This window comes from Rhinopithecus bieti, unplaced genomic scaffold, assembly GCF_001698545.2.
Source record: "Rhinopithecus bieti isolate Rb0 unplaced genomic scaffold, ASM169854v2 scaffold_41082, whole genome shotgun sequence".
In the NCBI taxonomy this organism is placed as follows: domain Eukaryota; kingdom Metazoa; phylum Chordata; class Mammalia; order Primates; family Cercopithecidae; genus Rhinopithecus; species Rhinopithecus bieti.
The window spans coordinates 663,015-675,661 of record NW_016817890.1 but is presented as its reverse complement, the minus strand read 5'-3'; the positions used below and the strand labels follow the sequence as shown (position 1 = coordinate 675,661).

The following is a 12,647-nucleotide window of genomic DNA, read 5'->3' as shown; positions in this document are numbered from 1 at the left end:
CCCTACTATTTCTTATTGCAAGGACTTTGCATATTTCTCTCTCTCTGTCTCTTTTTTTTCCCCTTTTCTTTCTTTCTTTCTTTGATGGAGTCTTGCTCTGTTGTCCAGGATGGAGTGCAGTGGCATGATCTCAGCTCATTGCAATCTCTGTGATTCAAGCGAGGTTCAAGCGATTCTCATGCCTCAGTCTCCTGAGTAGCCGGGATTACAGGTACATGCCACCGCATCTGGCTAATTTTTTTGTTTTTGTTGTTTTTCAGCAGGGATGGAGTTTCACCATATTGGCCAGGCTGGTCTCGAACTTGTGACCTCAAGTGATCTACCCACCTCGGCCTCCCAAAGTACTGGGATTACAGGCGTGAGCCACCGTGCCCGGCCATAGGGGTTACAAGTAATTTTTAACAGCATTAAGGGATCCTAATATCAAAACATTTGAGAACTACTGACCTAAGTCATTGTGTATATTCATTCTTGTACCATTTGCAGTGGCCCCACTTTGTCCATTTCTGGATGCCTGATTCCCACACATGGCTATACACATACCATGTTCAACACTCTCCTACCAGGATGCCTTTCATTTTGATTAACACACTTCACACAGTATCTTCTTGCACACAACCAGTAACAGCTGTTTTGGCACAGCCCTGGGACTCCGCATCACTGAGAACTATCCTCATGGCCAGCACAAGACCCACAGACCTGCTGGTACTGGATTATCTTTTCTGGCTGACTCATCTGGGATACCTGGTTTCTGCCCCTGCCTTTGCCCTATTGAGCACTAGACTGACCCAGCAGTTGTCAGCTGCCCACATTTAAGCTGAGTTAGCTGGGTTAGTGGGGGCCCGTATCCCTGTCCAATTCCAGAGAGTGAGTTGTGTCAAACTTAGGTTGCTTGGAAGTTTCCTGCCAACCAGATAATGGATTCATATTTGCTTTTAATCATGGCTATACCGGCCGGGTGCTGTGGCTAATACCTGTAATCCCAGCACTTTGGGAGGCCAAGGTGGGTGGATCACTTGAGGTTAGGAGTTTGAGACCAGTCTGGCCAACACAGTGAAACCCTGTCTCTACTAGAAATACCAAACCTAGCCAGGCATGGTGGCACATGCCTGTAGTCCCAGCTACTCTCTACTCAGGAGGCTGAGGCAAAAGAATCGCTTGAACCCAGGAGGCAGAGGTTGCAGTGAGCAGGATCATGCCAGTGCACTCCAGCCTGGGCAACAGAGCTAGATTCCATCTCAAAAAAAAAAAAAAAAAAAAAAATTTATGGCTATCTCTTCCCCCCAAGAATGCCATTATCTGTGTATTTGTACTCTTTAATTAGATTTAAAGTTAAAACATAAACTGTTTGCCAGGCATGGTGGTTCACACCTATAATCCCAGCACTTTGGGAGGCCAAGGCAAGTGGATCACATAAGGTGAGGAGTGGCCTGGCCAACATAGTGAAACCTCGTCTCTACTAAAAATACAAAAATTAGCTGGGTGTGGTGGTACATGCCTGTAATCCCAGCTACTCGGGAGGCTGAGGCACGAGAATCTCTTGAACCCAGGAGGCAGAGATTGCAGTGAACTGAGATCGCTCCACTGCACTCCAGCCTGAGCGACAGAGCGAAACTCTGCTCAAAAATAAATAAATAAAAATGAAATTTCAAATAAAATTTAAATGCACCAAAAAAAGAAGATTTTTTTTAAAAGCCTTTATCTCATAGAGTTAAATAACAAATATATGTAAAGTGTTTAGAATTATGACAGATACATACATATGTAAGTGATTAAAAATCAGAAAACAATGGACTTACAGAACCTATACTAGGAGCCAGACATGGTGGCTCACGCCTGTAATCTCAACAGTTTGGGAGGCCGAGACGGGTGGATCTCTTGAGGCCAGAAGTTCAAGACCAGCCTGGCCAACATGGTGAAATCCTGTCTCCACTGAAAATACAAAAATTAGCTGGGTGTGGTGGCAGGTGCCTGTAATCCCAGACTGAGGCAGGAGAATCGCTTGAACCTAGAAGGCAGAGGTTGCAGTGAGCCGAGATCACACCATCGCACTCCACCCTGGGCGACAAGAGCAAAACTTCATCTTAACAACAACAACAAAATCTATACTATGAAGCTTTTGTGAGTATAGAGATGTAGAAAAAAAATTATAATAAATCTCAAAGACCTGATCTTTATCAGGAAACTTGAGATGCTATTCGCCTAAGTGCTTTAGAGAATGCCAAGCACTTAATTATCCAGCCTGCTTTGTTTAAAAAGACAAAGCCGAGGGTTAGTGAATTTCTGCATAAGAGTTACCATAAAATTTAAGATACATCTAAAAGAATTCTGAACTATGTCATCATAAAAATAGACTAAGTCTTTTCATTAAAAGTATAGAGCTTTTCTATACTATTGAAATGCTTGTTTTAATAATCCCAGGGAGTATTTACTTGTAATCCTGAGGCTATTAATTTTATTATAGGAAACTACATTTTTAAAAGAATGTTTGTTATAGGAAATGGTGGTTATTCATTCAAAGCTATAAACTATGTTCGTTTTGGAAGGTTAATTTTACTCCAACTTGGTGATAAATTAACCCACTCACTATGAGCTCACTAATCTAAATCTAATTAATTTGGCCAGCATAAAAGTCTAGACAGATTCTCTTAAATTTGGGAATACATCTAAATACATTCCTTCATGTTAAAAAAAGTTTTAAAAGTTATAAGAAAATAAATATAAGACTCAAATAAATTAACTTTAAAGAGTAATGCAGGCCGCGTGCAGTAGCTCACACCTGTAATCCCAGCACTTCGGGAGGCCAAGGCAGGTGGGTCACTTGAGGTCAGGCATTCAAGACCAGCCTGGCCAACATAGTGAAACCCCATCTCTACTAAAAATATAAAAATTAGCTGGACATGGTGGCGCATGCCTGTAGTCCCAGCTACTCGGGAGGCTGAGGCAGGAGAATGGCTTGAACCTGGGAGGTAGAAGTTGCAGTGAGCCGAGATTACACCATTGCACTCCAGCCTGTGTGACAGATGAAGACTCTGTCTCAAAAAAAAAAAAAAAAAAAAAAAAAAAAGCAATGCAGAGAATGAAATTCTGTTACATGCTACAACATGGTTGAAACTTGAAAACATTATGCTAAGTGAACTAAGCCAAATACAAAGGGACAAATATATGATTCCACTTACACGAGGTACCTAAAATAGGCAAATTCAGAGATACAGACGGTAGAATAAAGGTTCCCAGGAGCTAGAGGTAAGAAGTAATGGAGGGTTATTGTTTAGTGGTACAGAGTTTTAGTTTGTGATGATAAAAAAGTTCCAGAAATTGGCTGGGCGCGGTGGCTCAAGCCTGTAATCCCGGCACTTTGGGAGGCTGAGGCAGGCAGATCACGAGGTCAAGAGGCTGAGACCATCCTGGCCAAGATGATGAAACCCTGTCTCTACTAAAAACACAAATATTAGCTGGCTGTGGTCGTGCATGCCTATAGTCCCAGCTACTCAGGAGGCTGAGGCAGGAGAATTGCTTGAACCCGGGAGGTGGAAGTTGCGGTGAGCCGAGATCACGCCGTTGCACTCCAGCCTGGCGACAGAGCGAGACTCCATCTCAAAAAAAAAAAAAAGTTCAGAAATTGACAGTGGTGATAATTGTACAACATTATAAATGTACTTAATGCCACAGATTTGTACACTTTAAAATAGTTAAAACTGTAATCTTATGCATATTTTACCATAATAAAAAATACTGTACCAAAAAAATACAAAATTTTTTACACAACTAGCCTGAACTCTTCAAAATGTCAGCATCATGAAAAATCCACAAATGTAGGGGATTTAGACTAAAAGAGAGTAAAGAGACCCAATAACCAATCGCAAGGAGTGAACTTTGATGCAATCCTGATTTGGGAAAAAGTCAACAAAATACATTCTTAGGCCGGGCATGATGGCTCACGCCTATAATCCCAGCACTTTGGGAGGCCGAGGTGGGTGGATCACGAGGCCAGGAGTTCGAGATCAGCCTGATCAACATGGTGAAACACCATCTCTTCTAAAAATACAAAAATTAGCCAGGTGTGGTGGCGCATGCCTGTAATCCCAGCTACTCAGGAGGCTGAGGCAGGAGAATTGCTTGAACCCGGTAGGCAGAGGTTGCAGTGAGCCAAGATCGTGCCACTGTACTCCAACCTGGGCAACAGAGCGAGACTCCATCTCAAAAAAAAAAAAAAAAAAATTCTTACAACAATCGAGGAAATTTGAAAATGAACTAGCAATTAGAAGGTATTATGAGGCAGGGTATGGTGGCTCACCCTCTAATCCCAGCATTTTTGGAGGCCAAGGCTGGAGGATTGCTTGAGCCTAGAAGTTCAAGACCAGCCTAGGCAACATAGCAAGACCCTGTCTCTACAAATAATACAAAATAAAAAATTAGCTAGGCACAGTGGCATGCGCCTGTGGTCCCAGCTACTCAGGGGGCTGACACAGGAGGACCACCTGAACCTAGAGGTTGAGGCTGCAGTGAGTCATGATTGCACCACTGCACTTCCAGCCTGGGCGACAGAGTGAGACCCTGTTTCAAAACAAAACAAAACAAACAAACAAACAAAAACTTCCTGCTACCTACATCCCCGGAGCTACCCTGTGTGCTCTTTCTGAGGCTTGACTTTCAGCTTCCCTTGGGTAAGCTATCCCATATCTTTCCAATAAAATATTTTTGTTGTTGCTATTATTAAGACCAGAATTGGTCACTGATGTTTTCAATCAATGAACCATGGCTGACCCAGTGTTGTATCTATAAAAGACATAGAAAATCGGCATAGTGAAAATTCCTAGCATAAAAAAATCTATTGCTTTTATCTGACAGTTTAATATTCTCCAGGCAAGACACAAATTACAACTTTGTGAAATGAGCTGTGAACAACAAAACTAATAAAAATAATTCAGAGGTGAAACGAAAGGTGAGAGAGGCATTACATGTACTCTGCCTCTGGAATACAATTCCGCTTCCCTACCAAAGAAGGCGATGGGGAGGCAAAGGAAGTGGAAAGCAGAAAAAGCTTCTTCGGCTCCCTTGAATAGGAATCTGGCAATAATCTGGCTGCTATTTACTAGCATGCACCATCCGAGGCACCATGTTAATCCTTCATATGCAGCACCTCACTGACTTCTCCCAAGGGCACAATTATTATCTATCATTTGGCTATATATATTCTGATTCTCTCCACTTTACAGAAAACTGGGGCTCAAGGTTGTTAAATCATTAAGTCCAAGTCCCAGAGGTGGGAAGGGCAGGATCCAAACATAAGTGTGTGACTCCAGCGCTGGGGTAGGAGCACCTTGAAGGTGAAAGAGCCCAGAGAGCTGCAGCTTCCTAGTCCAGCCTCACGTCAGCATCCCTGAGACCTAAGCTCCTCCCACTCAGATTCCTGAGCCAATCCGGAGAGAGGCCAATGGACATTGATAGACTCTGCATCTCTCCACCCTCTCTGGACCCAAGAGCTTTGTTTGCAAATTTCGTACAAAGCACTCAACTGCTAGCTTCCGAGGTTCCCATGAGTCACCTCTGCCGCCTGAAGACCTGGGTCTGGATGAGCCCTAGCCGCCCCTATGCCCCACCCTCCCAAGTTATCGCACTTTGTAAGCCCTGCTTCTCCAGGTTTGTGTCATTTACCGGGGCTAGATTTCTCCCATTCTCATTCTCCGAGACTTAGGAAAGCCTAGTGGTTACATTTAACCAACTAGGCTTATACAGCAACCCTACTAAAAAGTCATGGTTATCATTTCTATTTTTAGGTTGAGGAGCCTGAAGATGAAGAATTTTACACACGGAAGCACAGACTTTGGTCTGCTTCACCACTGCTTCTGTGTGTAAGATTTAGTTGGGGTTGCTGTGAGGATGAAATGCACTAACCTATATAATGTGTGTGTGTGCGTGTGTATTACAGTGCCTGGCACCTTGTAAGCACTCAGTAAACAATAGTTGCTATTCTCATTGCTTTCATTGTTCATTGTTATTCCCACACTATACTCTGTCCAGCCTAACTCTCATCCCCATCTTCTGATTAGGGGCCTAGATCTCCTGCCTTTTCTTGTCAATACATATTTTTTTTCTCTCTAGAAGTGAATCCCAACCCTGGGAGGACTCCCAGGTCACTGATGAGTCTTATTCTATTACACAGAACTCCCAGAATCAGGAGTTTGGCCTGCCTGACTTTTTCATTTATTAAACTTATTTCTGAGTGGATTTTTGTTGTGATGCTCACCAATTTTCATCTAGGACTTGAATGTAGGTAGTAGCCCCTGGGAGAATCAATAAAGGATGGGGGTTCATGGGCTACGGTTAGAGGCTGGACTCTCAAGTTAGCTGGGCCTGACTTGGCCCTTGCTGGCTGTGCTTCAGTTTCCTCAGCAATAAAATGGGGAGTTTTGGTCAGGTGCAGGGGCTCACGCCTGTAATCCTAACACTTTGGGAGGCCAAGGCTGGCGGATCACTTGAGGTCAGGAGTTTGAGACCAGCCTGACCAACATGGAGAAACCCCATCTCTACTAAAAATACAAAATTTTGTAGAGACTTCCATCTCTACAAAAAATATTTTTTATTTTTTTTTAATTGAGGAGCGATTACATCGCTCTGTTCGGCCCGAGAAAACAAGAGAAGAGTGCCGGATCTCAAGCTAACTCGCAAGCATCCGCCTCCCTGGGGTATTTAACAAGCCAAATTCCTCACTAAGCCACCAAGCCCATCCCGAGTAGGCTGGGACTACGACAGGCCACCCCGCCACCTCGCGCCGGCTAGTTTTGTATTTTTTTAGTAGAGAGGGGTTTCACCGTGTTAGCCAGGATGGGTCTCCAATCTCCTGACCTCGTGATCCGCCCCGACGCAATATTTCGTAAAAAATGTAGCTTGGGCATGGGTGGGCTCAATGCCTGCTAACTCCCAGCTATTCTGGAGGCTGAGGCAGGAGAATCACTTGAACCCGGGAGGCGGAGATTGCAGAGAGTTGAGATCGTGCCATTGCACTCCAGCCTGGGCAACAGACCGAGACTCCGTCTCAAAAATAAATAAAATAAAATAAAATGAGGAGTCTTTCTCTTTCAGGGATGTAGCAAGGATTCCATGATATAGTGTCTGGAAACCCCAAGTGCCTGGCACAGAGTAGGTATGAGTGATGTCAGTTTCCTTCCCTCTTGGGCCCATCAGCAGCTTGAGATGCCAAAAGCATCTTAAAAGAGGTCCCATCTCTAAGGAAGTTGCAGGGTGCCCCCTCTCCTGTTGCCTCTTCTACTTTCTCCCCAGCCACTCCCTCCTTTCATCAGATGAAACTTTGTCATTCTAAAGTTGGGGGTGGGAGGTAAGGAAACAATGGGCAGAGAGGATGCTCTGAGGGCCCCATGTGGCCCTCCCTGCTTGAATGCCATCTGGTCAGGAACCAGGCTTGCCTTTTACAAAAACACATCCATTCTGGAAACTACCATTTAAGGAAAAACTTTTTTGAGTCTTCAAAAACAGCAGTAAAAGGCCCGGTGTGGTGGCTCAAGCCTGTAATCCTAGCACTTTGGGAGGCCAAGGTGGGCGGATCACCTGAGGTCAGCAGTTAGAGACCATCCTGACCAACATGGAGAAACCCTATCTCTACTAAAAATACAAAATTAGCCTGGCGTGGTTGTGCATGCCTGTAATCCCACCTATTCAGGAAGGCTGAGGCAGGAGAATTGCTTGAACCCAGGAGGCGGAGGTTGCAGTGAGCCAAGATTGCGCCACTGCACTCCAGCCTGGGCAACAAGAGCAAAACTCCGTCTCAATAAAATAAATAAATAAATAAATAAATAAACAGCAGTAAAGATGATTAAAGAAGTAAAGAACAGGGCCTGTAGGGAAAACTCCAGAACCTGGATTGTTTAGGTTAAGGAAGTAAAGGCTGAAGGGCTAGGGTGAGCTGCTGAGAAACAGTATTTGAGGAGGCAGAGCCAAATAGGACTGGTAAGTATATGCTATAGATTGAGAGTGTCAAGGGGCAGGGCGTTAAAAGGGTCTTGGCAAGTCCATTGATGCAGGGCCCTAAATTAGGCGGCTCTCCTTAAGAAAAATAATGCAGAATTGTAAACACAACATTACTAGGACCCTTCTTGGGCTTTAAAAGGAGTTTATGCAGGTGAGGGGCCCTGGGGCTTAAACTCTGCTAACTTCACAGTGAATTTACCTCTAGCCAAGGGTACAACAAGTGATCTGGTAATACAGGTTAGGGAAATGGTCTCAGAGCTTGCTTGTTCTGGAAACTTCTTCTCTTCCCCTAACTAATGCCTTCTTAGCTTGCAAAATGCAATGCAAGCCTGCCCTCCACTCAGAACTCCTACCAGACATGGCCCTTCCCCACCATGGTGGTTTCATGCTTCTCCTTCATGCCCGTACCTATCACACACTCATTTGTACCACTCTGCTTGTGTATTAGTCATCTATTGCCATGTAACAAATTCTCCAAAATGTAGGGGCTTAAGACGATACCCCTTCATTCTCTCAGTTTTAATGGATCAGGCATCCAGGCATGGCTTAGCTAAGTCCTTGGTCAGCAAAGGCTGGGTGGAAAACATCTGCTTCCTAGCTCACATGATGGTTGGCAGAATTCAGTTCCCCATAGGCTGTTGGACTGAGGCCTCAGTTCCTCAAGAGCTGCTGGTGGGAGGCCTCCCTGGGTTCCCTGCCATGTAGGCCTCTCCATCAAGTAAGTGTGGCAGCTGGCTTCATCAGACCAAGCAAATGAGAGGGCAAGAAAAAGAGAGAGAGAGCTATCAAGATGGAAGTCACAGTTATTTGTAACCTAATCACAGAAGTGGCATCCTATCACTTTTGTCATATTCCATTCATCAGAAGCAATTCACTAGGTCCAGCCTATATTCATGGGTAGGGAATTACACAAGGGCATGAATATCAGGAGACAGGGATCACTGGAAACCTTGTCAAAAGCCGCCTACCACAATTGTCACTCCTTCTCATTGCCTGTTGCCCTGCCTGCCTCTGCCATTCCATTATGAGCTCCTTGAAGACAAGGACCACATTGTATTCTGTGCTTCTTGTGCTTGTTAAGTGAATGGATGATGAATAAATGAGTGATTGAAGTAGCAGAAACAGAACCAAAAGCAAGTGCATCATTTTACTTAAAAGAGATTGCTATTTATTGTCTTCTGACCCAGCCATTTCATTTCTGGAAAGTTAAGAAAATAATCAAGAATGTAATTACAAGAGTATATTAAGAAACTTTAAGGCCAGGAGCAGTGGCTCACCACTGTAATCCCAGCACTTTGGGAGGCCGAAACAGGTGGGATCACTTGAGGTCAGGGGTTCTGGACCAGTCTGGTCAACATGGCAAAACCCCATCTCTACTAAAAATGCAAAAATTAGCTGGGCATGGTGGCACGTGCCTGTAATCCAAGCTATACAGGAGGCTGAGGCCTGAGAATAGCTTGAACCCAGGAGAAGGAGGTTGCAGTGAACCGAGATTGTGCTACTGCACTAAGCCTGGGCAACAGAGTGAGACTGTGTCTCAAAAAAAATAAAAGAAGAGACTTAGTTAAAAGTTAGTCCATTATAGCATTGTTTATAATAGCAAACTGCCCTCCCAAAACAAAATAAAACAACTAAACTGTAAACTATCTGAATGTCCAATGATAAAGGATTGATTAGCTGCTAAGCTACACTTACAGTGGATATTCTGCAGTCATTAAAATGATATTATTTATTTATTTATTTATTTATTTATTTATTTATTTATTTTGAGTCGGAGTCTCACTCTGTCGTCCAGGCTGGAATGCAATAGCGTGATCTCAGCTCACTGCAACCTCCGCCTCCCAGGTTCAAGCAATTCTCCTGCCTCAGCCTCCCGAGTAGCTGGGATTGTAGGCGCACACCACCACACCCGGCTAACTTTTGTATTTTTAGTAGAAACAGGGTTTCACCATATTGGCCAGGCTGGTCTCTTGGCCAAGCTGGTCTCAAACTCCTGACCTTGTGATCCACCCACCTTGGCCTCCCAAGGTGCTAGGATTATAGGCATGAACCACACAGAGGCTGGCCAGTTCTTTTTCTTGTTGTTTTTTTTTTTTTAAGTTACAAAGCAGTGTATACATTTCATCTTTATATAAAGTGAATATACATGTTAAAATATCTGGGGTAGATACTACTTAGTCTAGGGCCTGATAGATAGGCTGGTTCTCTCCTTTCGAATCGGCAACCTCTGCTGCAAACAAGCTCCAGCAGATCCTCGGTCAGGCCAAGAAGCATCTGAGCTTGATCTCTTCTTTTTATTTATTGGATTTGGAGGTATTAGAACAGCATCATATGCCTTAAGTCTGGCATTGTCCAATCCAGATGTTAGTTGGGACAGAAAGAATTACCCAGAATCCTGGGGCGGTGGTTCACGTCTATAATCCCAGCATTTTTAGAGGCTGAGGTGAGCAGATCACTTGAGGCCAGGCATTCGAGGCCAGCCTGGCCAATATGGTGAAACCCTGTCTCTACTAAAAATACAAAAAATTAGCTGGGTGTGGTGGCATATGCCTGTAATCCCAGCTACTCAGGAGGCTGAGGCAAGAGAATTGATTGAACTCTGGAGGTGGAGTTTGCAGTGAGTTTAGATCGCGACACTGCGCTCCCGCCTGGGTGATGAAGCGAGACTCAGTCTCAAAAAAAAAAAAGAAAGAAAGAAAAAAGAAAGAATAACCCAGAGCCCTGGAACAAACTGGGTCCCAACGATTCATACAAGTTTTACTCGGTGAATGTGGATTATAGCAAACTGAAGAAAGAAGGTCCAGATTTGTAAATGAAGTGTTTTACTATTAAAGCCGCTTTCAAATGAAGGTCTTCCTGAAGCCATTTGCACCATTTTCCATTTAATCAGGAAATATTTCTCCTCTAAATACATGAAATCATGTTCATGTAATGTGTTGGAGATTACACTGATTAATAAATAACTGAAACTTGGAAAAAAAAAAAAACCTGGAAGGATTAAATCAGTTTCGAGCGGCCATGAAGTTCAGATAAGCCATTTTTAAGTTGCATTAAACAATAGGTGTTTTGGTTTTTTGTCTTACTCACATGACAAGATGTCTGGAGTCAGGCAGATTCTGGCCCTCGTTCTTTCTAGCTCAGTATCACCGCAGTTCTTTTGCTTTTCCCCTCTTGCTTGCCACCCCATGGTCACAAGATGGCTGCCCCAGCTCCAGGCATCTCACCCACATTCAAAGCAGGAAGAACAGGTATGCGGAAGCTCCAGTCACGGCTGACTCTTTACTAGGAAAGCAAAAGCTTTCCTAGAAGTCCCCCACCAGACTTCCTTAACTCTCCCACTGACCGAGTCATATGGAGAGTCACAGACACAGGGGAGGCTGAAGACACTAGAAACAGAATTTCATTATTGATATAGAAAATTATGATTTGTGCTCCAAGGCTGGGCACTCAAACAAGCTTGGAATTCTGTTAATGAAGAAGGGGAAGGGATCAAGTATCTGTTACCCCCTTTAGACAGGACACAGTGCTTCCTACTTTGTCACAGTCACCTCACTCCTTTTAGATTGCTTTACTCAGTTAATCACCTGCCTAGCCCCTGTGAAGGCATTTGACCTTTCAACACTTGGATACAAGGCTCAGAGTTAGAAAGTGTGAAAAGATTGCTAACCGTCTCCATTATCCATTACTTCCAGCTTTCTTCTAGTAATAAAATAACTTTCTCCCCCAGATATAGCAGGGTATATGGCTGCCCAGATCCAGATCATAGTTCATGGTTACCATTGCCATGGTAGCTAGCTGGGTGTGACCATGTAACTACTCACCACTGGAAAATGTATAGATTGATGTGATCATCACTTCTACATCATTTCCTAAAGTGCAATTGTTAGCCATTTACTTCCTCTTTCCCTCACTTACCACAGGCTTGTATATAGATGCTTCAGTGATGTCCTTGGAGACGGCAGAGCAACAAGATAGAAGGAACCTGTATCCCCAAATGGCTACCTGGAGTAGAGCCCCTTACTCACCTCTGGACCCATCCTGAATCACCCATGTGCTTAAAGGGATGAAACAACAACAAAAGACAGAATAAGAAAAACGAACAAAACCTGTAAAACAAGAGATTCAAAATAAATTTACTCTAGCTGGGGCATGGTGGCTCATGCCTGTAATCCCAATAATTTGGGAAGTGGAGGCAGGAGGATCACATGAGCCCAAATGTTCAAGACCAGCCTCGGCAACATAGTGAGACTGTAAAGTAACTAGGCATGGTGGCCCATGCTAATAGTCCCAGCTAATAGTCCCAGTGGAGGCTGAGGTGGGAGAATCACTTGAGCCCAGGAAGCTGAGGCTGCACTGAGACATGATCCAGGCATGGTGGCGAGCACCTGTAATCCTAGCTAGTCAGGAGGCTGAGGCAGGAGGATTCCTTACACCCAGGAGTTTGAGGTTACAGTGAGCTGTGATCACACCATGGTACTCCAGCATGGAAGACAGAATGAGATCCTATCTCAGTAATAAATAAGTAAATAAATAAATTTATTCTGTATTTTTGAGCCTCTTTACTAAAGCAGCTTATTCTGTTCCTTAACTCATATAGGAAAGAAAAAACAAACTTCATTATGCCATTGGTGTGTTGTTAAAAGTTAAAAAAGGAAAAA

The 12,647-nt window shown here is 43.9% G+C and overlaps 1 pseudogene; it reads left to right on the top strand.

Moving 5' to 3' along the window:
* The window catches only part of LOC108518144 (cytochrome c oxidase subunit NDUFA4 pseudogene), a 36,601-nt pseudogene extending 25,800 nt beyond the window's left edge, over positions 1–10,801 (top strand).
* Positions 10,802–12,647: the final 1,846 nt, after the last annotated feature.